Source organism: Microtus ochrogaster, unplaced genomic scaffold (assembly GCF_000317375.1).
Source record: "Microtus ochrogaster isolate Prairie Vole_2 unplaced genomic scaffold, MicOch1.0 UNK16, whole genome shotgun sequence".
Taxonomy (NCBI): Eukaryota; Metazoa; Chordata; class Mammalia; order Rodentia; family Cricetidae; genus Microtus; species Microtus ochrogaster.
Genome location: NW_004949114.1, coordinates 6,201,096 through 6,214,571, shown reverse-complemented (window position 1 = coordinate 6,214,571; position 13,476 = coordinate 6,201,096).

Here is a 13,476-nt window from a genome sequence, read left to right as displayed (position 1 = left end):
AGAGGGAGGAGGAGGAGGAGGAGGAAGAGGAGAGGGAGGAGGAGGACGAGGAGAGAAGGAAGAGGAGGAAAAGGAGGAAGAAGGGGAGGAGAAGGGGAGGGGCAGGAAGAGGGGCAGGAAGAAGAGGAGGAGGAAGAAGAGGGGCAGGAGGAGAGTTGGTGCAGTGAGATTGGGATGCCTGATTTTAAGGCTTCAACAATGACCAGCTATGTTCCCAGTGCTGCCTGTGGCCATGCTCACTACAGAGACGTGCACTGAATAGTGGTTTAATAAGAAACAATTTGTTATGTTTGGGGCTCCCTGGTGTTCCTCTGCTCCTTGCACTGTTACGTGACAGCTCTTTGGAGCCAAAGGGTGCTTTCCTCTGAGTAATGGTTCTAATTTACAACTCATTAGACAGATTTCCCCTTCCACAGCACTGAGTCAACTGAGAGAGCAGGCAGTGCTGGGCTGTTGCCGTGGAGATGCAGAATATTTTGTGAAAACACTTGGCCTGGAGGACCGTTGATGAGTCACACTCAGGGATGGGTCCGGGAAAGGCAACTGCTTTCAATTAAAACTGTCAGACTGAGCCATAAATCAGAGGCGGCTGTGACTGGGAAGGCTGGTTGGTTTGTTATGTGCACATTTTCTCCCGTTTCTTCCTCTAGGAAGAAGTTTTGCGCTCTCACATGTGTTGAGAAGCTGCAAGATTAGTTCTAATAAAATAAATTTCTACTTCCTTGTATAGTCTCCAAACAACTAACGTAGTGGGGGTGTGTGTGTGGCCTCATTCTGTCTCCTGTCCACGAATATACCTGTGCATGAGACAGGCATGATGAAACACACTCCTCGGAAGTTTCTTTTTAGTTGACTATGATTAGGGGTATTTTTCAACTGGAAGAATCTGAACAACTACCAAGTGACATGATTTCAAGCTTCAAAAATCTATGCCGGACTCCTCTGCAATTTACTAATTGAAGTCCGCAAATCTGTATCAGGCAGTCAGAAGTGCAGTATTGCTCACGGTATCCTGGGAGGGTGTGTCACAAACCTCCAGTGGCTAGTTTGAATTAATATCACTCAACCTTACTCACTACCATAGCATAGTAGGCAGGAACAGAATATAGACATGTCCTTCAGAATATGACATAATAATACAGTCAGTCTCTTTATTTTGAGACAGGGTCTCAACCTGTAGCCTTGGTTAACCAGAGACTTGTTATTTACCCTACAAAGCATATATAAGAAAATACCCCAGCACAATTCTGTAAAGAATGAAGGATCTAACAAAGTATGACATTAAAGTGATTTGATATCAAGTAAAAGATAAAAATTAAGAAGACAAAGAAAATACACTGAAATTACAAAATCAAGTGAAAAACTTAAGAGCATGATCTATTTACAATGATACTTCTCAAAAATAATCATTGATCTTTTAGTGATTAATAGCCAGAATGTAAAGGCTTATACTTTAAATACAAAGAGATTAATAACAGGATTTTAGCTTTTAATCCTCTCTCTCTTCTTGAGACAGGGTATCCATAAGTTGATCTGGCTGTGCTAGAACTCAATTTATAGAGCAGGCTGGCCTTGAACTTGCAGCAATGCTCCTGCCTCTGTCTCCTGAGTGCTAGGATTACAGATGGCATGCCACCATGCCTGAAAATTTAACCTTTAAAAAAACCTGTGTGTACACATGTGCGTGCATGTGCCATGACAAATGTGCAAAATTCAGATGCTAACTTCACAATCAGTCCTTGTCGTCTATCTTGTATGATGTAAGATCTCTGTTCTGCTTCAGATTCCAGAGTAGCTGGGCCACAAACTCCCACAAATGCTCCTGGCTCTTCCTCCTGAAAAAGCTCTGGGTTGATGGACTCCTGCTACTGCACCTGGCTTTTGTGGGTTCCGAGAATCTCAGTCTAAGTCCTCATGCTTGTGGTAAGTGCTCCTAGACCACAAATTACAACTTTTTAATGAATTAATTAAATTTGTTACAGCTCCAGAAGGACTTTAAGCTGTCCCTATAGCAGTTATTGTTAAAGTTCATGGGCTGACATTTAACCCTGGACAGTAGCTAGTGCAACAGCTCTCAACTCTAGGCTGTGAGAAGCCTTGCCCATAAACTTGGAACCTCCGGGAACTTGTCCAGCAGTTAGGGCTGTAGTTTCCCCTCTGTATTTCCTCAGTCTGTCATCTCCACAGCCTCTGCTCTCTTCTGTGTCAGCTCAGCCTTTCCTGGAAAAAAAAAAAAAAAAAAACCCTCTAAGGGACATAAGTTTGCAACACTAGGGGGAAGCACAGGAGGGCACCCGACAACTGGCTTGAGGACAGCCAAATCATCTTGCTCACACAGTCAGGTTAGTGTGTGATGAGCACCTACAAAACCAATGTGTCCTGTGGGCATCTGGAAGCCAAAAAACCAGTCTAAGGGTCCAAGCTCTGTCACCTGTGCATGATCTTGAAAGTCATTTGCATCTGAGCATCCTGTACCAAAATACTAGATGAGCTCAAGGCCCCTAAGTAACTCCAGCATTCTGTGATTCAAAGGCACTAGCTCAGACAGGCTCTGTTCACTGCTCCACCCCACCGGCCCACTCCTCCGTGAGTAATTTCCCACATAGGAGAAACTACTACCTGCCACTACAGACAAACTCAGACTGGAACCTTTATTGGGTGGTCAGGAAAACATGAGAAAACAATAGCAAAACAGAACCCAGGTCCCCTGCCCTTTCCTTGTCTGAAGTTGTTTGTAAAGTAAACTTGAACAAGGAGACACTACCTTCCAACTCGGGTGCACGGTTGTATCTTCATTCATTTTCTTCTTTGAGATGGGGTCTCATTAATTAACACTAGCTGGTAGACCACAATGGCCTGGAACTAATAGAGATCCACCTGCCTCTGCCTCCCAAGTGCACGGATCAAAGGCGCATGCCACCACACCAAGCTAGTTTTCTATTGTTAGGAAAAATTCAGCAGCTCAGCTGACACAAATACTGTCTTACACTTCCATAGTCAGAAGTCTGCCATAGTCTTGCTGGGCTAGAGTCCAGGGGTCCACTTGTTACAACCCTTTTCTGAAAATCTGAGGAGTCTGTAATCCCCGCACTCAGGAAGCTAAGGCAAGAAGAGTGATAGTTTGATGTTGGGGGCTGTGGACCCCCAGACCCTGGATTTCCTGTAAACAACTTGTTATGCTTGCAGCTGCTCTGAGCAAAACAACTTGTTTTCCTGTGTTTGCAGCTGCTCTGAGCACAAGACCCTCAGGAGTTCCTGATGGCAGGGGAGTGGTTTCTGGTGGGTTTTGCTAAGGCTATCAGTTAAGGATCCCTATTTAAGCTGCCCTGAAACACAATAAAGGGAACATTCTTGTTTCAAGGATGACCCCTGTGTCTTTGTGTGTTAAAATCTCCAGGCCCTTGCTGGAAACTCGCAAACCACAAACTGTCTTGTAGTGCAGGCACCACACTACAGCCATAGTACCGTAATATACGTAGTACGGGCAGACACTACAATTTGAGATCTGTCTGGGCTGGATAGTGAATTTGAAGTCAACTTAGACAACTTTTATTTTGATCCTGAGTCTAAATAAAAACTAGTATAGCTTACTGGTAGGTCAATAGCCTGGCCTGTGTGCAGACATGGGTTTAATCCCCATCTTCAATGAAAACATCTCTTTACCTACTTTGATTTTTTTGGTTGAATTCAGCTCTTGGCTTCTATTTCTGTGTGTAATGTCTTGTCTGTGTGCACGTCTATGCACTGTGTGCATGCTTGGTGCCCATGTCCCATGGAACTCGAGTTAAGGATGGTGTGAGCTGCCATGTGGGTTCTAGGATCAAACCCTGCTCCTCTGGAAGAGCAGCCAGTGCTCCTAACAGCTGAGCCATCTCTCCTGCCCTTTGTTCTATTTTCGAAGTCAAGAACTGGTGGCCAATACTCAGCCTCCATCTCGCTCCTTCTTTCTGCCCTTTCGCTTTTCTAATGACGCCAGGAAAGCTCCTTCCCTTCTAGAAACTGACATGACTGAATTGGTGCTGCACAGACAAGCCCATGACCTCCCATCTCGCCATTTTTGGCCATTGAGCGTACATATAATCTCTTTGACACGCAAGATCACCTCAGATTATGAGGATTCCACGCAGGTGTATTTAAGAGAGGGAAGTATTATTGTCCCTACCTCCAGTACCACCACCCCACCCTTCCTCTGCCCCCAGGTAGATTCTTTTTCTAAAGTTAAGAAAACAATAGACATGGTGGCACATGCCTATTTTCCTGCACTCAGGAGGCCAAGGGCAGAAGGACTAGGAGTTCAAGTGGACACAGCACTAGTGAGTTTGAAGAGAGCCTGTCTATATAGGAAACTATAAGGAGAAGGAGGGGGCTGGAGAGATGGCTCAGCAGTTATGAGCACTGCCTGCTCTTCTAAAGGTCCAGAGTCCAATTGCCAGCAACCACATGAGATCTGGTGCCCTCTTGAGGAAGAGACCTGGTCAGTCTTAGACCATGACCATGAAACTGCTGTATACGGGCTGCCCCATATATAGCATGCTTCACCATGATAATAAGAAGGAGGAGGATGAACAAAGTAGAAATAAGAACTATGGGGCTGGAGATGGCTCAGCAGTTAAGAGCACGGACTGTTCTCTTGGAAGACCAGTCAGAGTTTGCTTCCCAGTACCCACATTGGACAGTTCACACTCACATGCATACCACACAGATACATGTATAATTAAAAATAATAAAATCTTGGGGGGGGGTAAGAAACAAGAGTTAATTCTTGTTCATACATGCTAAGCCATAGGTTGTCTTCTGAGTCACTAAATATTGATCCTGGGGAGATGAAAATATTAATGATCATTAGTGTTTCCCATGGAGTACCATGGACAAAATTCCAGACACTGAAAATTCTAAGTTTTTTTCTCTTTTTTATCACAAGGGATATAAAAAATATGCCTAATTCTGTGGGTGTAAAAATTTCTTCAAAGCAGTTCTCAGTGGCTGAATGTATCCTGGAGCTTCTCATTCCTGCCTCAAGAAATTCTGTGTTTAGTAAGTTGAGCTTGGGTGGTCCTTGGACTTCCCACAGGTCAGGGAACCCTGATTGCTCTTCAAGCTGATGAGGGAGAGGGACTTGATGGGGGAGGGGGAGGGAAATGGGAGGCGGTGGCAGGGAGGAGGCAGAAATCCTTAATAAATAAATAAATTTTAAAAAAAAAAAGAAAGCGACAAGGAACAGAAAAAAAAAAGAAATTCTGTGTTTATAGGAATCTTTTAGAAAGAAAGTCTGGCCTTGCCCAGGGGTTAGTTTGTTTCCACCTTCCGTGCTAGCTAGCCCACCTGGGAGCAGGATCTGCAACCCTAACAAAATGGATTCTTTGACAGCAGACCATAAATAAAAGATTAAAGTTTCTATTTTTCAGGCCCTCCATCTGCTTAGGCTGTAAACTCCAGATTGATTGGTTTGCTGTCCTCTTACATCAACATAACACAGACTAGAGTCACTAGGGAAGAGGAACTGCCTCCATCAGATTAGCTCATGGGTATGTCTGGGAGCTGTGTTTTGGTTGACGTTTGATGTGGGAGGGTCCAGCTCACTGTAGGCCATGCCACTCCTGGGCAGGTGATCCTGGGCTCTATAAGAAGCAAGCTGAGGAAGCCAAGCCTGTTGAAATAGGAGCGGCGGGGCTGCATCCCCAGCATCCCGGCCACCTGGCTAGCTTATGCCCCAAAATAACAACACACAAATTGTATTTATTAAAACACTGCTTGGCCCATTATATTTATCCTCTTCCCTGCTAACTCTTGCACCTGGACTAGCCCATTTCTAATAATCTGTGTAGCATCAGTCTTACGGGGAAAGATTCTAGCCTATGTCCATGCTGGGTCAGAGCTTCATCACGTGTGCCTCAGAGAGCAGAGCTCTCGCGTCCGCCCGGAGAGGGGAGCATGGCGTTTCTCTGAGCTCACTTCCTCTTCCTCCCAGCATTCTGTTCTGTTTACTCCTTCCACCTATGTTTTAACCTATGAGGGCCAGCCAAGCAGTTTCTTTATTTTTTAACCAATGACCTTCCTCCATCACGAGCCATTAAGCCGTGTTCCTCCGTGGTCTTTCTGCTTCAGCTCCTGCCTACTGGCTCCTACATAAGCTTCTGCTCTAGATTCCCTCAGTGGTAGATTATGATGTGGGAGTGTAAGCCAAATAAACCCTTTCTTCCATGAAATGGTTGTGGTCCAAGTTTTATGACAGCACTCAAAAACTAACACAGATGGTTTTTAACTCTCCTTGGCCCCTCGATTTCTAAGAGCTGAACCTAATGCTTTATAAATGATGGGGAAATGCTCCGCTGCTGAGCTGCATCCCCAGCTCTACCCCCTATAGGAATGGTAGAAATGTATCCATTTAGTAGGTATTGGGTACCTGGCCAATAAAATAGAATCCTGCAGCAGCCTAGAGCTGGCCAATGATGAGCCAGCTCTGGGCTCCTAGGGACAGGTTGGCCCTATGGCTCTCTCTCACCTGCCAGCTCTGGGCTCCTAGGGACAGGTTGGCCATGCCGGACTGGAACTTATGCATTTCCCATGATTGTTCAGTGATGAGACAGGAACCCAAGTTTCCTTACGTGATGTCCACTTGTTTGATTATTACAAAGATTGTTCCCATTTTACAGCAGCAAGGAAAATAGACACCGTCCTTTAACTTTTTCTTAGCATTTCTTTGGAACAGAATTTTATCTTGCATACTCTGGCCCAGAAAGGAAATAGAGTTTTTTTTAAAGAGGATGGAAATGTATTCCAAAGCTTTCTACTCTGGTGTTTGATTCTGATAAGCAAAACTAGGGAAATGTTGTTGGGAAAGGGGTTTTCTTAGTCTTCTGTTAAAAGGTGCATGGCTTTTCTGAATATTATTGTGACAGATTGTTAGGCAGTTTTTCCATCACAGTAAAAGCTTTTTCATTTCTGGTTGTGACCGAACACTAAGAGAGAGGGCAGACAAAAAAGACAAACAGGATGGGCTCTAAGACCAATCCTAACACTCTTTAGCTAGAGTTATTCCATCACTTAAAACCTCTAAGGCCTCAATGTCCACATCTCAGAAATGAAACAATAGCCACTTAAGGCAGTCAGGTCCTTAGTTCACAACAACAGAAAGCAGCTACACATTCTGTCACGCACTGAGGTTGCTGGGTGGCTTTCAGACCCTGTAGAAAGGAAGATGAATAGGGCAAAGTAGGCCATGCAGCTGCAAGGACACCAGAAGCATGTTACAAAGCTAATCTGAGGGAGCTAATGCTTCCTGTAACACGAAGGCTGGTTGGCACTACCTGTCCCTCTCTGCTCAGGGAAACCAGTGTCATAGATTCTCTAGTCCCTGTGTTCTTAGTGCACCCACATCTGAGTCCCTGGAATGAGCAGAATGCATCTCTTTGATGAACTTAGGTCATCCCTAGCAGCAAAGGAGTCTGGGAAGACAAGAGCAAAATGCAGTGTTGCAGATTCTACAGAAAAGGTGGATTCTTCTCACCCTCCTGTCCACTGGAACTCCCAAGACTAGAAACCATCTGCAAACAGAAAGGAGCTCCCAAGTGGCAAGAGAACTCCACCACCACCAAAAGGATCACAGGAAATAGGGAGGACAGGAAAGCAGGAAGGAAGGGAGGGAGGGGAAAGAAAGGGAAGAAAGAAGGAAAGAAGCATAAGATAAGAAGGGGCGGGGGGAGGGGACGGACTTGACTCAGTGCTTAGGATCATTGGCTCCAGGTTTGATTCCCAGCACCCACATGGCCCCTTATAACTGTCCATAACTCAAGACCTAAGGGATCCAAAGCCCTCTTCTGGCCTCCGAGGGCACTCCATGCACAGATACATATGCAGGCAAAACACCCGCACAAATAAAAAGCAAACAGACAATCAGAAAGGAAAGAGAGGAAAGGAGGAGAACTGCATGACAAGAAAGGGAGGGGCTGGAGAGATGGCTGACTTGGTCGGTACCTGCATGTGGGTCCCCAGACTCAGGCATCTGGAACAAACCTGTCAGGAGGTTCAGGTTCCTGGCAAGCTAAATCTTTCTGTGGCACCTTCTGGATAAGGATTTGAGAGGGAGTAAGTAAGCTGGCACACACAGCATGCAGCATAGTTGCTGGCATCTATTATAGTCAATACTCACTATTTTCAAGGGTACTCCTGATTGGTAAACAGGATAGGGTCATGAAGAATTTATAGGTGACGTTAAGCTTTGAAATCAGGAGGCTTGATTTAAGTCAAAGCTTGATTTTAAGCAAGCTAAAAAAATATTAAGTCATTGTTTCCCAGTATTTAAAAATGTTTAATTTTTTGGTAAAAGCATTGATATTTTAATTGAAAAAGCATGAATATAAAAACTTTCCTGCTACAAAGATTTTTAAAAAATAAAATCATCTGACCTAGTTTTCCTAATTTTTAAACCTGTTTCTTGTTATAAAGAAATTAATTTCTCTAAATTCTCTAAACTAATTTCTCTAATTTCTAGAAATTGTTCAGACTGGTCCTGAGTTGTATTGGTTTCTCTTAGGACACTAACTTACTGCCACCTGCTCTTCCTTGGGCATGTTTGCTTTGAACTCCTGAACGTAAGTAAAATGTTCAGTAGAAATGAGAAATCACCATATCCCTAAATGAATTTAAATGAAATTGCACATGATTTTTCTAATCACCAAGTGCACTGAAATTAGATTCCCTGGAGGCATGCATTTGGCTTAGAAATATTATCTGCTGGCTTCCATGAGCAACAGAAGAATGTCACCACTCAAGGTTCACCTGGCTCTACGTGTGACTCCTTCCCACATGCACATGCTCACTAGTCCTGTCATCACATGTTTGCCGAGCTCCCAGCACACCTTGAATGTCGTGTAAGGCCATGAAAACACAGTGGTGATCCCTGTATTTAAGTTGTTCACAGTCCACCAGGTAAGACAGACGCATAAGCGAGCAACTGTAGCATTGACACGAGTGGGAATCGGTGCATATACAAACAGCAGGGGTGGCCAAAGAAGGAAGCAGGGAGAAGGACTAGCCTAATCAGGGAGGCGCGGCATGTGCACTGACTGGAAGGCACAGAGCGTCCTGTGCCTTGGGGAACGTCAGAATAAGGCCTGTGGCTATACTCATAAAGACCTAATTCTCATCGGGTTATGTAGGTTCCAAGAAGTGAAGTCTAATCTGTCAGGGTGGCAGAGGTGGCAGAGGGGGCTGATGATCAAGGCTTCCCTTTCACACTATTGTGCTGTTGGGAATCTGATGCCCTAATAATACAGAAATCTTGCATCCAAGTGGGGTAACCGGTTCTCAGCAGAGGCAAGTAAATGGAAGGAAGGGTCAGGAGCAAACCGAGTGAGCACAATATGTACATGTAGGCTTTCTCTTTCTTCTTTCCCCACTCATGACCTCCCCCACCACTGGCAGTCACCACTGGAAGGCAAGCTGTCAGACCCAGATTGCGCTCTTTGACTGGGTGGTTGCCCTACTCAGTCACATGCAGCCTGCCTCTTCTGTTGCCAAACTGTAGAATTCGTTAGTAGACTTTGGGAATTTGTTGCTCGATTATCAAGCCTACTTGTAGATCAGTTCAAAATCATGAATTATTTTGACAGTAATGCCTCTTCAAAGACAACATATCTTCTGCCATTTTTGTTGAAAGCTTTTGCGTACTTTCTTGAGTTGGAGGTCTGTGTTCACAGAGTGACTCGGGGGGATTGGAAGGAAGTGGGTCACAGCATCTCATGCCCCTCTGAGCCATGTCTTTCCGGTTCAGCTGCTATCTTATTTGTAACTCGTTTGAGCATGGGACTGGTTCTTTGCATTTACATAAAACACTTCTGGTGCTAGACATGTGACATTGCCAGGTCTGTTTGCAAAACTTTACATTGTACCTGGAAAGGTGGTAGGGTTTCTCTGGTGCCGTGATGAGCATCAGAGAGATGGTCTGAAATTTGCACAGTACTGGTAGAAACAGATAACTAAAGATATTTTAGCAGAAGATTTATATATTTCAGAAAACAACGGGATACTCTTAGAGCAGATACATGGGGCACAGGACTGGCACCTGGGGTTCAGAATGTCTTCTTTCGTCAGTCCTGAGGGTAGGACCCTGGGGTGAGCACACGCTCTGCCTCCACTCCCAGGACCCCGGGCTGAACACATCTCTGCCTCCACTTTCTGGAACTACTTACTGTACCTCTGAGCTAGGAACTCAGCTCAGGGGTGATATTAAAGTGGATGATTCAGGTTTGGATTAATCAGATGATGTTAATGGATAGAGCCCTAGAAAGACTGTGGGCAAAGGCCCCAAGGAAAGAGACCATGAGGAGCTAAGAGAAGTTCTGTAGACAGTGGGATAGACTGCAGATTGGTGAACGCAAGGGTGACGTTAAGAAAAAGACTCTGGAGCCTGATGTTGGAAGGACTTTTAGACTGTATCTAGGAGACTGTCTCAGAGTGGGGGATCCCAAAGAAGGAACTGAATCAAGGGTTTAAATTTTTTTAGCCAATTTGTTAATCTATATGTATGTTTTATCTTAGACAAGGGTCTCAATATGTTGCCTAGTCTGTCATTAAATTTCTGGATCAAATAATCCCACTGTTTCAACCTCCCTAGTAAGCAGGATCAATGGCCTGGTTCAGATGGTTTATTTGCAAGGTAATTCTCAATAAATGCAATAATGAAGAGTTGGAGAAATAAGACAGGAAAGGAAGAAAGCCCATAAAGTCTGTGGTAGCAGATTGCTGCCCCGAGGACTTGGAGCTCAGTCACCGAGTGGCTGTGTAGAACAGGCCTCTAAGCAGTGAAGCTGAGCTGAGAAATGGGGGTGTTGGTCCCACATTCTCACCCCTTGCTACTTGGGGTTGCTCCTGGAGCTTTACTTTCTGGCACTGTTGGGCTGCCTTCAGCTCCTGAGAGAATTCCTCAGGCAGAGCAGCACAGAAAGTCACTGTGCAAGGGAGCAGAGGATGGGCGATAGCTTGTGCAGACATGAGGGCGAGTGCTGGCAGCCTCTTCTGGAAGACTAGCTTTATCCTGAGGACACACAGGATCCATTGCAACATATTCAAGTATGCATTTCTGAAAGTTCAGTTTGGCCCAATGAACAAGATGGATTGGGACAGGATGAAACAAATAGGAAGGTGAATTGAGAGTTATTATAATTTCCTTTCTGCATGCCCGTGTGAATGTTCCTGAACTCTGAGGTCTGCTTGCTTACCTGTCTAAAGAGGTAGAGGGCAAGGGGAGCAGTGTGTCCATGGTGACTGTGAGAGGCCTGTGGGATGGGCAAGAGCGCTGTCCTTCTGCTGGCGTTGAGATGCGATTTCACAGATCCACCCAGGAATGGATTCAAGGTGGGAAGAAAAGAGGGCCCACGTATTGTCGTTGAGGAAGACAGCACATAAGGAAGAAAGGGACAAACTAACAGGGACAAGCTAACAGGAAGAATAAGAATGAAACTGGGAGGCAGGAGGAAAATCAGCACCTTGAGATGTCAGGGAACACAAGGAACAGTGTTTTAAAACAGGAAATGGCCAACAAGAATAGACATTGTGGATAGCCAGATTAGTTAAAGATAAATAAATGAAAAATAAAAACATCTGTTGAAGATGTCTTGTAGATGTCTGATTCAGTGAAAACCAAAAGCGCTCTCACTGGAGAACCTGAGCCTGACCCCAAATCAACACTTCCTTACCCACAGTGTTCTTAGAGTTCAAGTTCTCTGCAGCAAGTGTTCTGAAAGTGACCAAGATGTTCTTGAGTCCTCGATTTATGACTTGATAATCCAGTCGCAAAGAGCTTCTGTCAAAGCCAGCACATGCTGCCATTTGGTGCAGAACTCGCAGAAAATCTGTCCTTCATTAATGTTTGACCAGCTCCGTACCAAAGGTCTGACTAGAGTGAACAGCCGCCTTCTTCCTCCGTACGTGACACTTCCTACAGGGTCACCTTGTCCTCCTCCCCTCCTCCCAACAAGGTGCCACGTGGCTACTACTGTCTGTGTTACAAATGAGAACGCGGAAGCTCCAAGGGGTCAAGAATCTTGCCAGAGGCCACAGAAAAGGCGATGAAGCAAGAATTTGAAATTAAGTCTCCCTGACTCCAAAGCTCTTGCCTTGCCAACAAAGCATTGTTATGTCACTCGGAGACAGGAAGGGACCTGCTGGGTTGGAACATGGATTATTATGCTTTGTAATAGTTCCTGGCACCTAACTTGCTTCCCAGGATTTTGTCTTTCTTCCTTCAATCATTTGAACCTAAACTTAGAAAGAGTTGCAGGACCAACCGTAGCGGATATTCATATAGTGCCAACTATTGTTCCAGGTATTAGAGGATTAATGACACAATCCTAGGTCAACCTTTCAAAGGAAGTTCTGTTATCGCCATTTACAGAGGAAATAAAAAAGAGGCACAAAAGTTGGTAGTGGTGGTGCACACCTTTAATCCCAGCACTTGGGAGGCAGAGGCAGGCGGATCTCTGTGAGTTCAAGGCCAGCCTGGTCTACAAGAGCTAGTTCCAGGACAGCCAGGGCTACACAGAGAAACCCTGTCTTCAAAAGTAAAACAAAACAAAACAAAAAAAGGCCCAGAGAGGCTAAGTACTTTGTTCAGGGCTATGCAGCCTTCAAGTACCAAAGCTAGCCAGGAAGCCTGGCTCCTAAGTCTGGGTTTCTGAATCATTATTATACTGTGATGTCTCAGATGGAGATCAATGGTCTCTGATTTGGAAAATGACCAGTTCCTGATTTTCTGATCTCCTGATCTATTCAGTAGTTTATTTGGCTCAAGGCATAGAATTTGGAGTCAGAACTGGGTTTGGATTATAGCTCTTCTGCTCAAAAAAATTGTATGACCTTGGTCAGGGTCAGAGATCATAACTTCTTACAGCTCAGTTTCTCCTTCAGAGATGTGAGAATAGTAAAAATACTCAGCTCTTCTTGTGGGAATGAGAAGGGGTGTGCTAATAGCTAAGGAGTGCAGCTGGTGTGCTGAATGTGGGCAATAGATACTGTGTGTGTGTGTGTGTGTTACAGGCATGCATGCACATGGGTGTGTGCACAGTGTGTACCTGTACAGAGGCCAGCTGAGGACTTTGGGTATCATCCTTTATTGTTCTCTGATTGGCTTAAGACAGGGTCTCTTGCTCAACCTGGAGCCTGTCATTGTTGTTTTGGTTTTGGTTAGGGTGACAGCCGGCGAGCCTTCAGTAACCCTCTCTTTCTGTACTCCACCCCACCCAAGCATTGACTACAGGTGCTCCCAACCACACTTAGCTTTTGTACATGGGTGGTGAGGAACCGAATTCAGGTTCTCTGCTTACTATGCAGCTGCTCTTACTCACTGAGCCTCCACTCCTGGTGTTTCCTATTTTTATTTTTATTTTTTTTAATTTATTTATTTATTGAGGATTTCTGCCTGCTCCCCGCCACCGCCTCCCATTTCCCTCCCCCTCCCCCGATCAAGTCCCTCTCCCT